The sequence below is a fragment of the Gavia stellata genome, chromosome 7, assembly GCF_030936135.1.
Source record: "Gavia stellata isolate bGavSte3 chromosome 7, bGavSte3.hap2, whole genome shotgun sequence".
NCBI lineage: Eukaryota > Metazoa > Chordata > Aves > Gaviiformes > Gaviidae > Gavia > Gavia stellata.
In genome coordinates this window covers 11706875-11716197 of record NC_082600.1, presented here as the reverse complement: position 1 = coordinate 11716197, position 9323 = coordinate 11706875, and the positions used below count along the sequence as shown (strand labels likewise).

The 9323-nt window shown below is 41.2% G+C and overlaps 1 long non-coding RNA gene across 1 annotated transcript in view; it reads left to right on the top strand.

Moving 5' to 3' along the window:
• Positions 1-6964: 6964 nt before the first annotated feature.
• The window catches only part of LOC132317328 (uncharacterized), a 94802-nt gene continuing 92443 nt past the window's right edge, over positions 6965-9323 (top strand). Inside the window, exon 1 of the long non-coding RNA XR_009484061.1 lies at positions 6965-6999. This is a non-coding gene — a long non-coding RNA (uncharacterized LOC132317328). The remainder of the gene's footprint in view (positions 7000-9323) is intronic.

Below are 9323 nucleotides of genomic sequence, written 5' to 3'. Positions count from 1 at the left end.
GTTTGCGAAGAAAGTCACGTTTTTCACTTCCCCAGTGGTCACTGAATCCAGCTGTGTTACATGGCAGCCCAGATCCTCACTGCCATGGTATGACCTGAGGAGAGGTCTGGGGATGGGAGAAGGGTTGTGTGCAAACTACACAGAGCATATGCAACTGAGTAATGTATTCCTGCATGCACTGCTTCCTTCCTTCTGCTTCTGCCATACTCAGATTATAGACAGCTGGGTTTTACTGTCAGTAGATGTTTCAGTGAATCAAGCGCTGGTCAGAATGGAAAAAAGGACTGATAGCTGGGGAGGGAAATAAGTACTTTGGGATGCACCCTGTTCCTCGGGTGTATGGATGAAAAGAAAATGCTGCTCTGCAAAACGGGTCATTAATATATTTGCCCTTCCTCTTTCAGTGACAGAAAGTGGTTTTGCACAAGGAAAATGTACATGTGTGAGCATGTTAATACACAGCCATACACATACAGCCTCTAAGTCAGAGCCAGAGGGTGCACGCCTGTTACTGAAGGTATAGTGCTGCGTGTACATTACTGCTGACGTGTTTCATTCATGTTTCTTTTGAAACTGCATTATTTTTTCTCACTTGTGGTGCTCTAAAGCTGTGAGCACTGCTAGATACAGAACAAAGAAATGGTCCTTTTCTCTCAAATGCAGCTATATTCTCCTTACAACATTTTTTAAAAGTCACCAGATTTTATCGCTAGTACTGAAAAATAGAAAATAAAATAGAGAAAATGATGGCTCGGACAGACTGTGAGTGGATGCTAGCTCTTTTGCTAATTTTGAGCTCTGAATATCCTTTCAAATATGTCTGAAAGTAAATTTTACTACCTCGTCTTATTAGGATGAATCTGTTGGTTTTAGGATTTATGTTTTGCTTCAGTTTTCATCTTCCAGTTTTGGAAGTCCCTGAACTGAAATAGCTGAAAGAGGGAGACTCCTAGGAAGGAGTGTCCCATCCAGTTGTCTTGTTCTTGTTCTTACTTGGCATCTGCTTATGGCTGCTGCTGGAAACAGAGTATATCTAGGCATACCTTTGGTGTGACCCACTGTAGCCACTTTTATGTTCATATTTCATTTGACAGTGATTTGAATAAATGCTATAATATTTTCCTCTTTTCAGCTAAAGACATATACAGTGATTTGAATAAATGCTATAATAATTTCCTCTTTTCAGTGAAAGACATATTTGGCAACAACTTAAAGTGGTTTAGGCTTGTAAGTCCTTCACTTCTCTTTTCCTATGAGCTCTCCTAATGATGGGAAGGAGAAAACTCAAGTGGTTTATCCAAAATATACTCACAGGGTACTCACATGGCTTGAGTTCACAAAGTACAGGGATGCTTTGTGGGCTTGGATGTTTAAGGCAGTGACAGAGCAAGGCTCCATTTCTAGGAAGGAAAAATAAGAAAGGGACATATGCCCGAGCAGTCTGTGGAAATAGTGCTGCAGCTCCTGAGAGGCAGAGACCACTGAGCTGTGTGGGCAAAGTGGATGGGCACTGGAGGGACCAGGCACAGCAGCTCCGTGAGTGTTCACGTGGGAACTGCTCTACCAGATTTGTGACTATGGGGTACTGAGCTGAGGGGCACGAGACTTGACACTTGGTATACTTGATGTCTCACTACTCTGGTGCTATTTCTTATTATTCCTTTACCTTTGGTGAGTAACCCAGGGTAGGGAGTGTTATTGGTCCATAGGAAGTCCCTGTCATTGCTGCTTGTGAGGGAGGAAGCAAAATGACTTGCCAATAGTCTGCTGAGTGACACAGGAGACCAGTAGTGAAATTAGAAAAGAAACCTCAATGTCTTCAGTCTCAGGACACATCTCCACAGCCAGCGGTGGAAAGGTAAAGTCTGTTGCCCTTTCTCCTCCTCTCCCGTTAGCTGAGGGTGGGCCAGCTCTGATTGTGCAGCCCTGCAGCTATCGCTGAGCCCAGACTAATGAGCAAGTCTGGGAAAGCGTGAATTAAAGTGCCTGCATAACTTTAGGAGCTGATCTGGGTTATGCCCTACCAGTCAGGCAGAGCTAGGCTGCAGCTGCTGGATGTGCCCCTGTCAATGTGCCCTCAGCCCAGTGTGGTACTCAGGACATCACTGAGGCTCTTGAATCCCCATCTCCACTAAAGCCTCCGGGCACTAAAGTAATACAGATAACAACCAGGCAATTTGTTCACAGGGAGAAGGATTCATTGGCTCAGTCACTGTGTTTAGGTGCAAATAAACTATTACACTACACCGGAAAGGCCTTTCACAGATTTTCAGTTCCTAAGATCGGCACTGAAGTGTACAATATCCTGCTGACCACAGGACTGAGTCAAACTTTAATACAGGACTTTTAATTTGATTTTTTTTTCTTTTTTACATCTTCCATTTCCATTCCTATCTTACTTACTAATCTTTTGATGGTTTAGAGTCAGTGACGAGGATGGAGTCATCTAAGTGTCATCTAAGCTGTTTCCAGTACTCTCATGTGGTTGGTCAGTAAGGAGTAGTCTGCACAAGGTCTACAAGCATCTGTTACCTCGTGAGGAATGTAGTGCTTATGTAAGTACTAAGAAAGAAAGAAAATATGTTTCCTGTAGACCTGTGGTGACATGATGTCTCAGCTGTCATCTAACCAGCTCCACTATGTGTCGGCTGATTCTTCTGAACTCCTATTTGTTATTTATTGTTGCCTTTGACAAAATCATGTAAAAGTATTCCTCTTTTCCAGGACTGGGTAAGAATTCCAAGATTTGTGACTAAGAATAAGAAACCCAAGAACTTCTGAAACGACACACACTTAAATCTCCTTTAATTCTTTCCATCAGCTTCAACATGTGAAAATTTTCCTCCTCCTTCTCGGAGATAGATAAACTCTGGACAAAATTCCTTTTTACATCAGTGAGCTCTGGCCATCCAAGCACTTGGATACATAGCCCATTAAAATCACTGTGAATATTTCATAGACTCACTTTATGACAGTGGCACAAACCAAAATCAAAGTATGATGCTCCCTGTTTTTCATGTAATCTCTGTTACACCTGAAAGATGAAATTAAGAGACTTAAAATTGTGATAGAGACGTGAATTTGGATATTTCATTTTAGTGATGTGATATCCTTCCAACCTCATTCCGTGGCACATGCTGGTGCTGGAAGCAGCTCTAGCTTTGTTTTGAGTAGTGTTATGAGGACTCTAAACCTTTGACCTTCTTTTTCCTTTCTGCATGTAGAAAGTCCTGGAAAATTCCCTAATGGCACAAATTATAGGAGGCATCAGACTTGACTCTGGGAACTCTTGCACACGCTCCCTCTCTCCCTCTGCTCTTTTTCCCTACTGCACTTGCCAGATTGTGAGGAGAAGATAATCTTTGTTTTACACAGGGGAAATTGGATGCAGTGGATATGTATCACAGCAGTGAAAAAAGAATCGACAAATAACCCCCCTCAACATGGTGTTCAGATGTAAGGATTTTTTATTCCCTCCCCTCCCAGTCCTTGTTCTTGTTTCTGAATGATGATGAGAGGAATAACACTACCTCTTCTATCTCAGAGTAGGAAATCAGCAAGTATAATACATGCATATGCATAAAATTCAGCAACAGGAGCTATTGCCAATTTAAACCATTGTTCTCCTAATTTGGAGAAAAAAGGCTGTCTTACTGTCTTTAGTAAAAGCCTCAAACAGATTAGGTCAAGTCTCTGTAGACAAAATAATTCTGTGGTGCTTAAAATGATAGGAACTAATCTCCATGAAAGCTGAGTCCAGGGGTGTAGGCTATTAAAGATATCTATATGCTATAGGCAGAGAAAAAGATAAGAGGTCCAGCTCATAATGAGAAACGATAACTCTACATACTTTGTTTACAGTTTACCCCAAAGACCACAGATTAACACAAATCTCAGAGCATCTTTATTACGGCACTGCATTGGAGAGGGGGCTGCCAACAGAGGATGGAATTGCTAAGTAGGCTGGGACCATCTGTCCTCTCAGGGAGGTGAAAACGTGCATGATTGAGTGACACCTGCTTGTCAAGTATGGCCTGCTGGGAAATTTTCTCTTGGATCACTGAGCTCAGAGTACATTACCTGCATTAAAATCAGACAAACAATCTCATCAGCATTATGCATTTAAGCAACTCATGGAAATATCAGAATAAAACATATATTCAAGATCTCCAGATCTTGCAAGATTAGGAGCTCATGTTTTGTTTTCCATATTGGCAAGCTTAGTTTCTGGTGGAAATTGAGCATTTAAAAAAGACATTTTCTGTTATTTTAAGGATCACTGGAGATAAACCAACAGACAATACAAGCTGGCTTTTTCCTTTTTTTGTCCTTTTTTTTTTTCCCTTAAAAACATTCAGTTCTCACTATAAAACAAGTCTTTGCAGACTTTGTATGGATGAAAGCATTGTCCCTCTGAAACAGAATAATTTTGATTGCACTCTGCCTTTTGATTGCACTCTGCCTAATGCAAGGGATTGCCTCTTTTTAAATATTTAACCACCTTAGAACATATTTAAGCAATGTTTAATAAAACTATGTAAAGAAGGACAGGAAAATATGGGATGACACTTCTGTCTGAACTCATGCTGTTGAGAAGAAAGCTACTCCTTCCCCTCCCTTTCAAAAAGCACCACAGCATGAGTTAAGGTCAGAGTGTCAGTTTGAATTTCCAGTACTGATCCTGATTTTCCTCTCTTGTGTGGTTATCAGCTTGATCATTAGACCTAAATCTGGATGCCACTGAAAATCATGGGTGGTTTTATCAGTGGCTGTAATGAAGGGGGTGCTTGTGTCAGGATTTGACCTTTAATGGGATTTATATGTTTTTTTTTCAAATTAAGGCTCATGTGCTTCTTATTAAACAGGAAATATTCTTATGCTTATGGTTAAAATCTCAGTATCTGATTCAAATTAGTGTTTTCACTTGTTGAATTCTACAGTTATAGGCACAAAAAAGATATATTGAAAGCAAATATAAAAATAACAGAAGAGGAGGAAGAGAGAAAAAGAAAGTGGTTAGCAGTAAATGTGTATCCTGAGTAAATAGAGCTACCAGTCCTATTGCAAAATAGCTTGTAGTTCTATCATTGACTTCATAAAGAAGTAATTCTGTGAACCTGGATTATTAAAGCTTATTAAAGACAATGAAAAAAGCCTTCAGATATTGAATCAGGTCCTTGCAGTATTAAGAGGGCTGGTATGCTTCAGTGTTTCATTTTCCATTCAATAAATAACATGTTTCTTGTGGACAGTACAATGAAGACTGTGTACATTACTTTAATTTTCGTGAATGCTGAAACAGCCTGCTAGCACTGTGATACAAGTGTAAGTATATGTGCCTTTCTCTCTAACAAAGGGCATGGCAGAAATGCAGGTGAGAACTGTAGGATCCACCATTTTCCTGCATAGTCCGTGAGTCCTTCTCCTGTCGGTGTCGATGACGAGAGTTGTATCTGTCTATGAACAGATCAAGTTTAGCTCAGAGAGCTCTGGGATCACATGTCTTTCTGCTCCTAGGGGTTCTCACCTGAATTAGTTCCTCTGTCCTACAAAGATCTCTTCTAATTCCCCATGCCACAGGTCCTGCCGGCTGTGGGGTGGTAGAGTACCTGCAGGCAGGAGGCTGCCCCGGGAGCCGTGGGTCCTACCCCAGCACTGTAGAGGCATGAAGCTTGGTCTGGCAGTGCTGCGGTTGTGTCTTCCGGTGCAGCATGGGTGCTGGAGACCAAGGCAGGAAGAGCCAGTCCTATCTTTGTGACCACGGATGGTATAGCTGATGCTGATCTGGAGCTGTTGGAGGTTAGGGATTGGATCAACCAGATGCTCCATCCTCTTGGCAGCTGTGATTGGGGAAGGCGATAGAGCTTTCCTTCTCCTGGACTCACACTTCTTCAATCACCAGAAATGATGGTCTAGGTTATATTGGATCTTGGCATCCAGAAATTTCCTTCAAACAATGCCAGAGAAATCAGCTGTGCTATGTTAGTGCAAAACAAGCAGAAATGAAGAGAAGAGCAGGTCCCTTGCTCTTAAACAAATATCTTGCCTCTCCGGTGTGTGGCCTTGCTGGCAAGACATGCTGTATTTCAAAGGGATGAAATGATTACATTAACCTAAACATTTCTTCAGTGACCTCACTCTGGCTGTTGCCATGCTACCTGCAAATACAAAAACAAACAGATGGGCTTGTGCTCAGCCAGGGAGTCAAGAAAGGTCTCTTTGCAGGGGGGGGGAATGGTCACACGGTAACTCTTTTTAATCCCTTTTTTTTTTTTTTTTTTTTAATTTGTGCTAGGTTGTTTAGACTGGAGTGCTGGAAAACCAGCTGTGAAGCATCTTCTCCTTTTGGGGGGGCTGATGTGTGACACTTGGATCCTGAGCTGTGTCTTCTGACGTCATTGTTGGTAACTCAAACACAGCCTGCAGATATGGGTCAACACTGGTAATGCTCCTTTTTGGCTGCTAGGGTGAGATAAGAAAGTGTTTGATATGGGAGTGCTATTAAAGGTGATGCTAGCTGTGTTCTGCTCGGTTCTCAAGAGCTTTAATTGTGGGCTTTAGGTAATTTTTCAAAGCAGATTGCAGGTGTGGAGTTACTGCTCTTCTTTGAGGAGCATTTTGTCATACCTGAACATATCTTTATTTTTTCTTTCCAAATGACTGACTTCAGAATATTAACTTACAATTCATTGATGAAAGAATGACTGACAATTAAAAAAAAAATAGGGAGACATTCTAGAGGGTTTTCTTGTGTGAAAAACACAGTTGAAAACAATTAATTTTATTCTGTATCAATTCTTCTGCCATCTCATCTCCAGCACGCCTGGTGCTTATGTATTAAGTGATGTGATTAATATCAGTCAGATATGGTTTGTTTTCTCACTAATTCTCTAGCAGTGTGGGAATCCTGTGAAAGAAATGCATTTTCAGTAGTGTGTATTCCTGTTTTCAGGTGTATCTGACGCTGTGTGTTTGCTGGAGATAACTGCATGTCTTGAGGTGAGTGGAATTTGGGCTCAATCGGGCATTTTCCAAGAGAGTCCTTTCCTCTCAGAAAATTCCTGTTTGTCAAATCCAAATCTCTATGGTGATGGAGGAGCACAGGAAGACATTTGAATACTTTTCTTTTCCTGATAGTTTGCCTTGCCCAGTGGGTGCCGGGGAGACTGTGGGAGCCAGCTCCTTAGCTCCCATACTTAACCAATAGCAGATCATGTCTGTCTCGGAGAGAGGCTCCTAAAGGCTTTGGGAGCCTGAAAGCCCAGACTGTTAGCTACTGATCCTGTAGCCCCTGGTGCAGCTGGGCTCTGGGAATCTCTCAAGTTCATAGATCTTATCGGCTTTTCAGACAGATTGCCATGAGTTGCATTTCCTAGGATTCACGTGCCTCCTAGTTTTGAATTGGCTTCCCTGAGAGACCGTCTCAGAATAAAGGTTCCCAGTGTTTTCAGGACCTCTGGTGCTGGTGCAGGGCTCCCAGCATGTGACTGCCAACCATGCAGATGGTCTGGGGTCCATCGGGTCTGCAGCTCTCGCGTAAGCAGAGAAGTGCTCCCACCACTGCTGAAGTCGGTGGTACTTGGGCAGCTGGTGGGACTGCCTGACTTGGATTACAGATTCGGAGCTTGTCTATTTTCTAGAAGGGTTGAAGGTTTAGTTCCAAACTGACATGAAATCCTCTTTTAAATGGAGTCATCTCTGCCCAAACAGATTTAGAAGTGAAGGTGGTGTGCCCTTAATTTCCTGTAGAGCCTGTTCCTTCGTGTATGACCAGCACCTGAAAAACCTAAACCTCCTGTAAAGCTAAACTACAAACTGGAAGATTATCTGGAAGATTTTATTTAAAACCGTCTGGTTTTACAGATTGGTCACGGCTAGCTATTAATGTGGTCATTGCATTCTTCTGCTTTGAGAACTGAAGATATGATTTCTATTGACATGAAGGCTACTTTATGCCACCTCTCACTGTTCAAAATGGTCATTCACTAGATGTAAATATAGTTTGGTCCTACCTTGAGGTCTGTTCGCATCACCAGAACTGTTTAGAGTGGCCTTTGTTTAACTGGGAATCAGGGTTTTGAACTGCAAATACATTTAGTACGGTTAAGAAACACAAAGACACCTTGGGCCTATTCTGGCTCCATTAACATATGAAGATACCATGAGTTCAGTGGCTTTATTCTCAGTCTACAGAACTGTAACTGAGAGGTCCTTTGTCTGTGTTTTCAGTTCCTATAAAGCCAATAGAGAAAAAAATATGATTTCCTTGGTCACGTTTAACAGCTTCCTTCTATTGTCTCCCACTTGCATTTAGCTTTTGTTCTTGTTTTCATATGTTTTCATTTCTTTGAATAAATGGACTTAAAAAAAAAAAAAAAGAAAGCAGTGTTCAAGCAAATGACTCTTGTTTGAAACATAGAAAATGAATAGGGCCCTGCAACTAAACAGGCTGTAACATGCTTTCAAAGCTGATTGTCTGAAATGCTGGGGCTCCACTCCGCCCCCTCTGTTCTGCAGTTGTGGGCTTGAAAGCACCTCGGGCAAGAGACTGTTGGAGCAGTGAGAGCTCTGAAATTTTTGTTTGCATAAATTCATAATTAAATACTCTGGTGTGAAAGAGAAGGGGAAAATGTTTTCCCTGCTGCTTAGCAATTTTAAATTGGTTGGTTCTTTCTGTTGGTGTGGGCAGCAAAACACTGTCAGACCTAAAAATGCTTCTGTTTATCTGGGAATGCAGCGATGGCTTTTGCTTTTGTTTTACATGTACAGAATATACATTCGGAGAAGCACTGAGGAAGTGTATCATTCAGAGAGTAGGAATCATAGAGCAATTAATAATTCAGGTCTGTCGTATCCTGACATACACAATAGTATAGCATCAATCTTGAAATTTTACACAGGGAAGTATAGTCCATCAATCACTTTGTTCTTCCATCCAATTTTGAATAATTGGTTATTTCTGTTTTTTGGATTTGCTCTGGAAAACCAACTTCTTCAAGCTCTCAGTGGAGTATTTTCCCTTGAGAAAGCATAGCTCAAGTAAAACCTTTTCTCCCATAGTCTTAGTTGATGTAGAACAATACAAAATCTCAGAATATATTCAGTGTATGAATTAGAATACCTTTAGTAATTGCTCCCAGATTTTTTCCTAACAGTGCTGGGATGTAACTGTTTCTAGGAATAGCATACTTGAGATTTTATAATTAAGATTTTCTATAGCCAAATCTTTAGAAGATTTAAACAAAAATATGATGGTGTTGAAGTATTTGTTTTCACATTGCAGATTGTCAGGAGAGTTGGTACTGTTTTAAAGTTGTGTTTGC